This window comes from Typha latifolia, chromosome 7, assembly GCF_019914945.1.
Source record: "Typha latifolia isolate L0001 chromosome 7, TyphaL0001v2, whole genome shotgun sequence".
NCBI lineage: Eukaryota > Viridiplantae > Streptophyta > Magnoliopsida > Poales > Typhaceae > Typha > Typha latifolia.
In genome coordinates this window covers 11,058,748-11,072,692 of record NC_133092.1, presented here as the reverse complement: position 1 = coordinate 11,072,692, position 13,945 = coordinate 11,058,748, and the positions used below count along the sequence as shown (strand labels likewise).

Sequence of the window (13,945 nt, the reverse complement as noted above, 5' to 3'; positions counted from 1 at the left end):
TTTTTGAAGGACGGTGATGATTCCGCTATTACAACACTCTTTTTATTCCTTGTCGACGGTAATTTTCTTACTCGTCGTGTCCTAGTCTCTGATACCATCATAGTCTTTGATACCAAAATGATGTCCTAGTCTTTGATACCAAAATGATGCTATACTAAAACATGGTGGAGAAAGATAAAATAGGAAAATAAGAAGGGAAGGAATGGGGTTTCACACCTCCACCACCAAAATTCTTTATAAAGCAAAATCTCATAAACTTTCATTAACCTCATAAACTTTTCTTAATCTCCAAAGAAACCTCCAAAGAAAATATAATAGTTCTATATATAGACCTACAATGGAATTAAGCAAAAAACACTCTATATAGGAAATAAATAAAAAATACCCTAAATATCAAAATTAGAACTAGATCCTTATAGGAGGGATCATCAACTGTTGGTGCGCTGGTACACACGCGATCGAGTCCTATCAATGATGTCTGCATCATTGATATAGTTGGAAAAAAATATTTTTAGCTTAAGTTGTTATGGTATTCGTCAAACTATTATCTTATTTCATCTTTTGAAAAATGAAATACTACACATGTTATCACTAGTTTATCATGAGATGAAAATTATTTCTTCTTTAGAAAAAAAAATTCTTCTCACTTTAAGCAACTTTGTCATCTTCTTCAAATGAGTTATCAAATCTACAATTGTCTTTAGATGAGCTATTATCATCTTTTTTCACCACTCCATTCAATGTTAAAAAAAAATATACATCCACAACAGAATATTTTCCTTCTCTTATCTCATCTTTATTTATATTCCCTGCACAATATCAACATATATGTCAATGTTGTTCTCTTGTGTTGTTTTATGCACTTGTTCATCAATAGGTGGTTTATCCGTAGTTGTGACACACTCATCTTGCTATTCGGACCCCTCATATAAACTTCAGTAACTGTTAGTAATTTATGTTGGCTAAAAATTAGCATCACATCACAATTTATGTGTATTCGGATAAAACTATTGAAATCTATCTTAGGGTTCAACATAAGTTGCATACAAAGAAAATTGTTAATTTTCTTGCATAAACTTTCTTTGGCTTTCTAAAAAATCGTTAACTTGTTATGTGAAAGGGATTCTTTAGAAGGTGTATCACTCTGATATTGTGATCATAGTTAAATATGTTAGGCTATTCTTTTATAATCCGTTAAATTTTCATCATCTTTTCTTGATATCTTATCTCTAGTTACGTATTCTCAAGAAAGCCTCAAGTGGCTTGAAAGCTATATTTGCCAACATCTTTTATCGTGACGAACTTAGAAAGACGATTCCTTAGAAGCCACAATTTAAAATATGTAGGATAAATGAATTATTTGATGAAATTTTTTCTCTTTACTCAAAGCCTTAATCCTATATTATTTTTCATCTATAGAAGTCAAAATTTATGTGAGTATTTTTTGTTTGTTTTAAATGACTTTTATCTTTTCTAATTTTCTATTTATTTATTAGGAGAGAGAATGTGTACCTTAAAAGAGGCAGAAGCAAGTACGAAGAGAGAAAAAAATATATTACTTATATATTCTTCTCTTGCAATAGCATAATTATTTCAATTGTAACAAAGAGTAGTTCTTCACCGAACTCTCTCTCTTTATTTTTCACATCTCTAATAAAAATCATAGTTAACAAAACTTTACCTCTAAACTGTCATTCTACAGTCTTTTTCCACATAGAGAGTGCTATAAGAATGGATGACTATAAAATATTCTTTTGTCATAAGAGTGAAAGTACTTATCTTACGCATTCAAAATAATTCTACCCTGCTAGAAATAAAGTTAAAATAAACATAGAATTTTTCCACCAAAGATTAGTCAAACCCATCTTTTTCGTCTAACTTTACTTCCTCCTTCCATCAGTCAGACCTAGGAATAACTTAATGAAAGGCACCTAGATGTATATGATAGTACTATTAAGTATCTTTTTCTATTAAAATATGTGTATTATATCAAACTATATATGGTTGCTAATAAAATATACAAGTATAGAGATAGACTAATGTAATATTTATAAAATTCCATAGATATAATTATTTATTCCATAAATACTCATCTTTAGATTATGTAACAATTTATCTTTGGATTCCATAAATATAGATTATGTAACAAACCCACTGTCCTTCTCCACTCACCCATGGCGTAATACCGAAGAATCACGGCTGAGAGCCGACGGGGGAAGAGGAAGAGTTGGTTCTTACAAAGAGTAAGAATGTGACGGTCGAGGAAGTCGTCCTCTTCCCTCTCCTCACCTAAAATCCTCTCTAATGGTGGAGAAATGGGGATTTGGGTATTTCCCGACGCCTCCCATTCCTGTTGTTTCTAGGTGCCTCTTCCTCTTCCTTCCCCTGTTGTTCATAGCCATGGTAACTTTTGATTGATTTCAACTTTGCAAGGTTAAGTTTCATGTAGTTGCTTCTATTTGAGTTAGTCTAGGAAAATTATGAGTATGATTCTTGTGCTTGTGATTCTAGATGCTCTCTATATATGTAGCCACTAGCATACAAGATTAGCATACATTTGTAAGCTTGAAAAAGAACTCATCTAAGTAGTATAGTCTAGTATCATTTCAGGAAGGTAGCAACTTTGTTCTTCGCCTACTCTTTCTTTCTTTTTCTTGAAAAAGAACTAATTTAAGTAGTAGTCTAGTATCATTTAAGTAGTATAGTATAGTGATGCTCAAACAAGGGGCTATGCCTTATGCTACTAGGCTAATCCAACAAGACTAACTACAACTTAGGTTAATGTTGCCTGTAATGATATTTGATGGATCGAGGGGATTTACAATGCTATAATAATTGCAGGTGCAGTTATGATTCAAATTGTCCATTTTAAAATTGGCAGTCCCGATATCAGTAAACCCTTGATGATCAGTCTAAATTCGGAACACCCAATTTGAAATGGATGGTTCAGATCATAACTATAGAGAGCATGCTGTTATGAACTCACTACAGGTTCCCTTAATCCATATTTATTTACGTTGTATTGGGGCATTGGGCTAAAAATTGTTTGGTGGTTTATAGGTATCTCCAACTGGGCTCCAAAACTCTATATTTGGAGCTTGGTTGAGTTCCAATCGGACTTTATATGGGGCTTTAAATTTGGAGCCCATATAGAGCCTGCTACAGTGGGGCTCCAAATTTGAAGTCCCACCCACTAATTTAGAGCCTAGCTCTGAATTAATATTCATTATTTTAAAATTTTAGTTTTGCTTTTTAAAACTTAAGTTGATAATTTAAATTTCGCTTATATCCTCTATTTAATAATCTAATTATTTAAAATGAGTGCATAATTAGTTTTTAATAAAAATAGTACTGTTGAAAAGGTCTTATCAAGACCCTTAAATTGAGTCCAATATTAAATTATTTATAAATTTTGATTTTTTAAATTATATAATAAATATTTTTTTTTTTGTTATTTAAAATTGGAGTGTCCTAAAATTATTTGGATAATAACTCAAAATTATCTCCCAATGTAAATACCAAATATAAAATTACATCAAACATGAAATATATCAAATAAAAAAAAATATAAGGCCTTATTTGGTTTCAAGTTAATCTCTGAACTAGATTAACTCGCCCTATTTCTTAGTCTTGATTTAGATACCTTGAACTAGGCTAAGGTAATTTAGCCATTATTTATTTTGAGTTCAGGGGGGGTTCTTTAACTAGTGTAGGGACTATCCTGATTCAATAATCACAAACAACAAATGATTTTTTTTCCCGAATCTAGCTCAATACCCACTCCTCAAATAAATACTAATATATAAATTCTAATATTATTTGAATTGATTTCAATTTTTCCTTTGACATGACTTAAATTTATTAATTTCATATCTCATCAATCTTATCTCTCATCTCTCTTCTAAAATATTCATATTTTATATTATAAAATGTCAAATCATGTCTAATCGAGATTAGTGTTTGGTTCTTAATTAGGCTAAGAGTGTATTTATTAATTATGGTGTAATGTGAAAAAGTGTTGGTTTTGGAGGGAAATGAATGATTTATAAATTTAATGGATGAAAATATTTTTTCATGTCATAATGGTAGTCATTATTATAATATACAAATATTATATGGTGTATTATAATATATGAACATTATTATACTATAATAATATGATATTATAATATTTGTATTTATAATGTTATATTATGAAATGTTAATATTATATTATTATAATACATGTATATTATATAATATTATATGAATATTTTATAATGTATAAATAATATAATATAATTGTATTATAATATATGAATATATAAATATTATAATAGTATAATTTTAGAATATTAGAATGTTTGTATGATAATAAAATTATAATACAGTGTTTATAATAGTTTTATTTGTTTGCTTATATAGTGTTTATAATAGTCATTTACAGCTTAAGTGCATATTTGCTGGCTTATATGGTGTCTATAATAGTTAAATGCAAGCTTAAGTGCATATTTGTTGGCTAATATGGTGTCTATAATAGTCATTTGAGAGCATAAGTGTATATTTGTTGGCTTATATGGTGTCAAAAGAGAGGAGAGAGACTCGATTAGACATGATTTGATATATATCTTGGAAGAGATAAGAGATAAGATTGATAAGATATAAAATTAATAGATTTAAGTCATGTCAAGAGTAAAATTAAAATTAATTTAAAATGATATTAGAATTTATATATTAATATTTATCTTGGGAGTGGATACCAAACTAGATTAGGAAAAAAAAATTTTGCTATTTAGGAACCCTCTAAATTCAAAGCAAACAAAGAAAAAAAATTACATTCATTCATTCCTGTATCTCTTATATAAGTGTTTAATCAGCTTATTTTGAAATTCAAAGTGAGTTTCTCTATCTTGAATCTTCTATATCAAGTGAGAAATCATTGAAATCGTTCATCATTGGTTTTCATCTCTTCAACGATTAAAGGTTGAGTAGAATCAATTATATTTGGCTCCTTGTCCTGTTCATTTTTTACAATCATATTGTGCATACAAGTTTTCATGGTTTCGAGTGTAAATGAATCGAGCTTAAGTGAGTTGGGCACAGCTTGGCTTAGCTCATTTTTAGCTCGATGAAGCTTGAGCTCGGGTTGACAGCTCATAAGTAATCCACAGGATGCAGCTCGATCCCTCACTAAGGCGAACTCCCTCCCACTACTAGCGGCGCTTCTCGCCTCGACTGATTAAAAATCCACCCCATCTTTGCACCATTGGCGAAGCTCGGGTATTCGGGCTGGCTAGACGCTAGTGTCTAGGAGTCAATGATGACATCACATGAAAGATGAAGTGGTTGTCGAGGGCGAGGGTGGGGAGATGCCTCTTCGCAAGAGGCAAGGAGGGAATGGGAGATCTCGCCTACAAAGCGACTGTAGGGGGTGAGGATGGCGAAGGATGTCACATAGGCGAGGGCTTAATGGAGTAGGAGGGTAAAGATGGCGGAGTCATGGAGGTGGACAGGGAGGATAGAGAGGATGAACGTGCGGATGAGGCTAAGGGAGAAGACATTGAGATAGTTTGGGGAGGTGACAATATTAAAGATGATCGTTGGCTAGGGTTTTTATTATCACACTATCCGTTGGATCTTAGATCTAACAGTTCTAAACTTGTTATATATATATATATGTAATTATATTTATATAATATACAAGCCTAACCGAGCCGAGCTTGAGTTTATAGATTCGAGCTTAAATAATTAGCTTGGAAAATAGAATAATAAGCAGATAAGCATTACCGTATGCTAGTTTATTAAATAAATTAAATAATTATAATACATTAACATCATTGTTGGAGCTTGATAACTTAAAGTATGCATGCCATATCTATATCATGTGATGTTACTATCTCGAGAATAATCGTCGAGCCTCCATTGTCTCTTGAGTACTGTTTCGCTCAACTCGTTAGACAATTTTTTCATGCATAGTGCATGTAGTCTAAACTACCAAACATTTTAGAGAATTCTCGCTCTTCACTTTTCTATAGTAACTGTGCAATGTCACTCGTATTGGGGTAACTCAAGTATTCTTCAAAAATCTCTGTAATTGTTTAACAAAATTTCTTAAATATTAGATTGAAGTAGACTCATCAATCCTAATGTATTCATCAGTAATATCTACTGATGTTTCATATGTTATACAATATACGGTTGTTATATTTTTTTTATCTTATTATGTCTTTAAGAGGTTTTCTTTTTTTTTTGTGAGCATTGAATTTTTATCTTATCTGATTTTTATTGAATTCTTATTTTATTTAATCTTTAAGAAATTTCTATTTTATTATGTTTTTAAGAGCTTAATCCTCTTGTGAGTATTAGATTCTTATCTTATTTTTAAAAGATTTTTATCTTATTATATCTTTAAGATAAAGATAGGAAAAAAGAATAATATCTCATAAAGATATTTTTATCTTATCATGTATTTCAATATTTAAGATAAGATAAGGACAAAAAAGTCTTATTTGATATGTAAAGAGATTTCTATCTTTATAATAAGATAGGAATCTTATCTTAAAAACTTATTTTATCTAATCTAAAATTGTCTTATAAATAGTGACATCTAACTTTTTTTTTATTTACAAATCATCTTTTAAGCATTAGATTCTTAGCAATTGTTTTTATTTAGAATTTTTTTTAACATTATGTCGACTGTTCGAGGAAAGACATTCACCAATCAAGAATATTAAGTCTTACATTTATTATAGCTTAAGGTCTTTCAAGACTCAATCTTAGGTATTAATTAGACGAAAGATAAGATATGAGAGAGAATTACAATAGTTTTTATAAAAAAATAAAACTTCTTCAGATAACAAAGGACTCTAATATTAAAATATTGCATGGATGCAATTAAAAAAGTCATAAATAAATTTCATGGTTGTATTCGAAAGATTGAACTTCTTAACTCAAGATGAGTTTTTGAATCAGATATAGTAAGTTTTTAACTCTGTATATATTACTTTGTTCTTCGAATATATCTAATTTTTAACTTTCTTTGTTAGATTGTTAAAGCTAAAATTCTTTTATAGATAAGAAACCAACAAGAAAATGGGGTTTCAATTTGGTCATGTTTGGTTGTTTTTTAGCTGATAAGTCGGTCGATCCTACACTTACACCTTCAAAGTCAGGCTTCTCTTAAGAATCGTAGTTGAATACGATAAATTTTGTCAATCTCAACACAAAGAGTAAATTTATATTCCATGGGTAATGACTAGTCTCTTTGTCCTAATTCATCAAGTCATTTTATTGGAAGTAAGAAGATAAAGAAGACACAGACAGAGTTTAAATCTAAAGGAATCTTTTAAGATGTAAAAGATAATTTTAACAGTATAAAAGAACAATATGAGAAACATGAATTTTGTAGGAATAATATGTTACAAATTTTGATGACTATATTAAAAAATGATAAGAATAAGTTAGAACAACGAACTATGCAATTAGAACAATTAGCTATGCAAATGAATATTAATCGTGATTGCGAGGATTGAGAAATCTTATTAATTGATTTAAGTAAGATTGAAGATATAGATGAACGTGCTTTCTTTCAAAGAAAAAAGACATAAAATCATTAGAAGAAGCAATAGTAATTTTCAAGTCAGAGGTTCATCGGAAGATCAATATACTTATTAAATGCTAATTTTTACTTATTCAGTGTAATGTAACTTCAATGCTTATTTCGTATAATGTAATTTTGAGCCTTATAATTAAAAAATTAGTAACTTAGAATTACTTCTAATATTATTGAATATTAGTCTTACTTTTAAAATTTTGATGAGAGTTTTCTAACCATATAATTTTTATTAAAAAATAATAACGTTAAGAGGATCTATTAATTAATTTAAAATACAATATACATATATATATATATATATATATATATATATATATATATATAGCTCTATATTTGGAGCCTTTATTTTCCTATAGTATATTTGCAGAGCTCTGTTATAATTGCATAGCTTGTCGCTTTAACTTTTTCTTATTATGTTTTAATTTAGTCATCATTATTTGTTGCCTATTATTCTTATAAAATTCATATTTTTCTTCTTTTTTTATATTGTTAAAAATTTATCTTACAGTTTGAAAGATTTCTTTAGAATTAAACTATGTTGATCTCCTCTTTGTCTTTTTTCTTTGAAATATAAATTTACTCTTTATAAAATAGTTTATTCTCTATAAAATAGTTGAAATCCCTTTTTTTCGTTAGTTTATTCTTTATAAAATTGTTTAGTTTTGACAATCTGAAAATTAGATATATATGAAATGACAAGGTAATATAAATATATAGTTAGATATTTACGATATCTAGCTCAGAAGTATTGCTTGGGTTAAGACGCTCGATTTTTTGAATGCAACTATGAAATTTGCGATATTTTAACAATATTAGAGTCTTTTTTTTTTCTGTAGAAGCTTCTTATTTTCTTATGAAAAACTACTGTAATTCTTTCACATCTTATTTTTCGTCTAATTAGTATCTAGAATTGGATTTTGCGAGATCTCAAGCCATGATAAATGTAAGACTTAATATTATTAGCGGGTGAATGCCTTTCTCGAATAGTCGACATAGGATAGAACAAAATATTTCTGAATGAAAACAGTTGCTAAGACCTTAGTGTTTGAAAGATGATTTGTAAATCAGAAAAGTTAGATATAACTATTTATAAAATAAAACTTTAGATCCTATAAGATAAAAAGTTTTTAAATATATGATTCGTATTTATTATAGAAATATGATAAGAAAGAAATCTCTTTACATAACTAATAATATTATTTTCTTCTATCTTATTTTAAAGATATGATATATAAAAATCTTTTAAAGATAAGATAAGAATTCAATGCTCACAAGAGGACCAACTCTTAAAAATATGATAAAATAGAAATCTCTTAAAGATTAGATAAGATAAGAATTTAATAAAAAATAGATAAGATAAGAATCCAATGTTCATACGAGAACAAGGCTTTTAAAGACATGATAATATAGAAAATGAGAATGTAACAATTACACTTTGTATGTTAGCATATGAAACATTAGTAAATATTGCTGATAAATATATTAAGATTGGTGAGTCTATTTCAATCTAATGTTTAAGAGATTTTGTCGACCAATTATAAAGGTTTTTGGAGAAGAATACATAAGGTATCTCAATACGAATGGTATTGTACGGTTGCTACACAATGACGAGAAGCAAAGGTTCTCTAAAATGTTGGGTAACTCAGACTGCATTACTGGGCATCGAAAATTTGCCCAACAGGTTGGGTGGAATAGTACTTATGTCATCATGGAAGCTTGATGATTATTTTCAAAGTAGTAGTATTATATAACTTATGGATATGACATGCATATTTTGGGTGCAGACTCTAACAATAATGTTAATGTATTTCAATCATATAATTTATTTGATAAACTAGCATATGGTATTGCTCTTTTTACTTATTATATATAATATTGGGTTTACTTGGTTGATGAGATATACCTCAAATGGTCTACCCTTGTATGAACTATATATTAATCTTAGGGTGCGAAGAAGCAGTATTTTGTTGCCAAATAAGAAGGATATCAAAAAAATGTGGAGTGACCATTTGAAATTTTTTAGGCACAATTTGCTATTATTAAAGGACCAGCACGATTTTGGGATAAGCAAGTACTAAATGACATCGTGACTGCTTATATGATATTACACAATATTACTGTGGAGGATGAACGGGACGAGAAACTAAAAGTTATTGATTTTACTCAACCTCTAATCGTTGAAGAGATGGAAGCTAATGATGATGAATGATTTCGATGATTTCTTGCTCAATATAGAAAGATCTAAGATGGAGAGACTCATTTTGAGCTTCGAAATCTATTAATTGAATGAATGAATGTAATTTTGTATGTATTTTAACATTTGGTGTTTACATCAGAAATAATTTTGAGTCATTATCCAAATAATTTTGGAACACTCCAAATTTAAATAATAAATAAAAAAATTATTTATGGTATAATTTTAAAAATCAAAATTTTAAAATAATTTTAAAAAATTTAATATTAGACTCATTTTAAAGTTTCGACAAGTCCTTTTGCAACGGTACTATTTTTGTTAAAAGTTGATTAATAAAATTAATTATATACTCAATACAAGTAATTAGATTATTAAATAAAGGATACATACGGAATTTAAATTATTTGTTTAAGCTTTAGAGAGCATAACTGAAATTTTAAAATAATAAATAGTGATTTATAGCTGGGCTCTAAATCTATGGGTTGCGCTCGGAGCCTCATATAGAGCCCAATCGGGCTCCAAATATGGAGTTTTGGAGCCCCATTGGAGATGCTCTTAATAAGAGCAACTTCTACCTCCCTTACTCATAGTGTAATATCGAAGAATATATATCACAGCCGAGAGCCGACGATGGAAGAGGAAGAGTTGGTTCCTATAAATAGTAAGAATGTGAGCATAGAGGAAGTCATCCTCTACCCTCTCCTCACCTAAAATTATCTCTAATGGTGGAGAAATGGGCATTTGGGTATTTCCCGATGCCTCCCATCCTATTGTTTCTAGGTGCCCCGCCCTCTTCCTCCCCTGTTGTTCAAAGCCATGGTAACTTTTAATTGATTTCAACTTTGCAAGGTTAAGTTTCTTGTAGTAGCTTCTATTTGAGTTAGTCTAGGAAAATTATGAGCATGATTCTTGTGTTTGTGATTCTGGATGCTCACTATATATGTCGCCAGTAGCATACAAGATTGGCATACATTTGTAAGCTTGAAATAGAACTCATTTAAGTAGTATAGTCTAGTATCATTTCAGGAAGGTTGCAATTTTGTTCTTCTCTTACTCTTTCTTTCTTTTTCTTAAGAGGATTTGAACCTATATAATGCCCGACAAGGGGGCTATGCCTTTTGCTACTAGGCTAATCCATCAAGACTAGCTACAACTTAGGTTAATGTTGCCTATAATGATATTTGATGGATCGAGGGGGTTTACAATGCTGTCATTTTAAAATTGGCAGTCCAGTTATCAGTATTGGAACCCTTGATGATTAGTTTAAATTTGGAACACCCAATTTGAAAAGGATGGTTCAGATCATAACTATAGAGAGCATGTGGTTATGATCGCACTACAGGTTCCCTTAATCCATATTTAATTAGGTTGTGTTGGGGGCATTGGGCTAAAAATTGTTTGGTATGGTTTGGTCTAGTTTACAGGATGAAGTTGGATGGTGATGTTGATACGACCTGTTTAAGGAAATGCAAGTCTATTATATGTTATCTTGGATTATGATTCATGTAAAAGGACTCTTTATAGTTAAATGAATACTAAATGATGGTATTTATTGGGTTAGTCTAGTGGCAAAGGTATTATTACTTGTTAAAAGTACCCCTAGGGTGTACTTGTTGTCTGATTGAAATGACAAATATGTCATGGTTTTATCTTTTACACTTTTTAATTTTAGTATCTCTTTATTAGATACATTTTTGTTATTTATGACAACTGCTCTCATGCAAGCCTTATTGGAGTTAGTTGGATTTGATAGGATTAGTGGATTGATAGCAATTAAGTATTAATTCTGAACCTAACCAACCTAACATAGAAGAGGTGTTCTTTCATTGTGATAATTTGGCTTTAACCTATTTGTTATGTTGCCCAACAAATTCTAAACACAGGAGGTGTACTTTGCTATTTTCTTTTTTATAAATCTTCATAACGAATTATAGAAATTGGCTTATCATGAGGAACAAGTCTATTGAAGTTGAGTATTTATCAATTTTCACTGGCTGTCTTAAAAGTGGGAAGCTAGTGTAATTTTTTACGGCAACTTTCGACTTTCAAACATTCAATGGAGTATTGACATATACTACTTACAAAATTAATATTTTGTAGTAGAACTAGAAAGTATTGCCCCCCTATTGATACTGCCTTAGATTGGCCAACGCATCCTTTTAACTTAATGTTTTCATTTGGGTAGTTGATATTATTTCTCATTTTTTTTCTTTTGGCATCGGTCATATCTTCAACTAAGTAGTGGTTAGGGTATCACAGAATGTTGTTGATGACTAGGATTACCTATGCATTGGGGTTAAAAAGTATGATAGATGAAATAACAATATATATTAGTTAAGAAATACTATAATTTTAACTTTGAACACACAGAAAATCCTAGTCATCACTAATATTTTGTGCTACCTTTTCAAAAAATTTGATGCCTCCTTAATTTGGATTACGGTCTTTCTAATGTCAATTGTTTTTATATGTTTTTACCCCAGTCAATTCTAATGCAAATGCATCAATAGGATTGACGCTCGATAGGAGTTATTGTGGCATAAAACAGTGCTCTGATCTTTTCAAACGTCTCAAATGACACTCTCCATTCTCTCCAAACTTGTAATATTTATCTTTTTTCTTTTACCTCTCTGCTTATGATAACTCTAAACAAAATAATTCCCCATATCCATTGCTAGAGGTCTGCAATTCTTTTTCAGATGCTAGTTGTCATCTTATCAGCAACTAAATATTGAACAGCAGTGGAGGCTTAACTAGATTAGTATTTTTAATTTGGTACTCTTTGATTTAGGTAGGCTTGTTCTTGAGCAATTCAAGGCCCATTTAATTTCAGTAACATGCTTGCATGACTTGATTTGGACACACATGGTTGTGGGATTAGTGAATTAAAACTGCTGTATCATTAATTATGACAAATTATAAGAATGATGTGGTAAAACTAAGGGGAAAGTCAAGAAGGATAGGTGATGCGGAACGTAGGAGATGAGAAGGAAATGGAGGAAACAAAGGGAGAAAAGTAATGGAGTTTCACACCTCCACCCTTAAAATGGTCTCACACCAATTTTTTTAAAGGAGCAAAGTCAAATAATCTTCATTAACCTCAAAATAAATAAATCAAAATTAAAATCGATCATAACCAAATTTCCGTAGAAAATCATCAACTGTCGATGTCTCCTATGCTGGTACATGTCATTTTGATAATTGTGAAAGCTAGTTTGATGACAAAGCAGGCAGGCTAAAATCCATGTTCAAGACCGAATTCTCCTCAAGAAATGAGAAGTGCTGAACTATGTGTTTGGTTGTGGTCAGTTGAGTGATATCTTAATAACTGAAAAGGATCAGGAAATGAGAAATGCTTCCATCTTCCTATTGTTGATCTTCTTGTTTTTTCTTGTTCCTTTGCAGGCCATTCATAGAGTGTGGCTTCATGGAGGAGTTAAGCATGTCAGTAGTTTTGTTGGGTTTGGTTTGTTAAGTCAATATATGAAAATATTTTTGAAGTTTCTTCAGGAAGAGAAGGATTTTTGGAGGAAGACATGGGAATCAGCTTTCAACACTATCATCATGGCACCAATTTGCACCCAAATCACCAATACCCATGCTAAGGTTCGCTCCTTGAAGCAAGAAGAGAATGTGGAAGAATCGCATGTATTACTTTCAAGATGAGAAGGCTTAATGAGTACTAGAATGTATAATAGGAAAAGAGTTCATAAAAGACCTGAGATTTAATTTTACTTTGATTTATTTACAACATGGTTGTCAAATTAGTGGGAGTCATTCTGATGTAAATCTTTGGCTGTACATAGTTTTAAAGAACTGATGTGTTCCAGATGTCAGAAAGATATTTTGCACTCGGGCACTTCAATTTGATTTGTGATTAGTATCTCATCTTTCAACAGAATGAGAGAGCAGTGTTAAGTAATTTGGCAGTCAGAATATTAAGATAATTATTAAGATTTTAGAACTTATATATTGAAAAATAAATGTCGAAATTTTAAATGTTTTCTCCCATCTTTTATGGTTAATCAATGTGTCTGTATTTTGTTAGACATCAATTTCATAATCTTTCAGAGTTCTTGACCAAAATGCTAAACACTTCAGCATTTCCATTCCTGGCGTGCTACTGTTCCAGTAGACGTGTTTGGATGAAATTCCAG

The 13,945-nt window shown here is 30.3% G+C and overlaps 1 long non-coding RNA gene and 1 pseudogene across 1 annotated transcript; both read left to right on the top strand.

Annotated features, from left to right (window-relative positions):
- The first annotated feature begins 2,148 nt into the window (after nucleotides 1–2,148).
- On the top strand, nucleotides 2,149–13,752 carry LOC140792684 (uncharacterized). Its single transcript, XR_012109789.1, has 2 exons — nucleotides 2,149–2,363; nucleotides 13,194–13,752. It is a non-coding gene; the product is annotated as an uncharacterized lncRNA (long non-coding RNA).
- LOC140792091 (uncharacterized) lies at nucleotides 9,314–9,803 on the top strand (annotated as a pseudogene).
- Nucleotides 13,753–13,945: the final 193 nt, after the last annotated feature.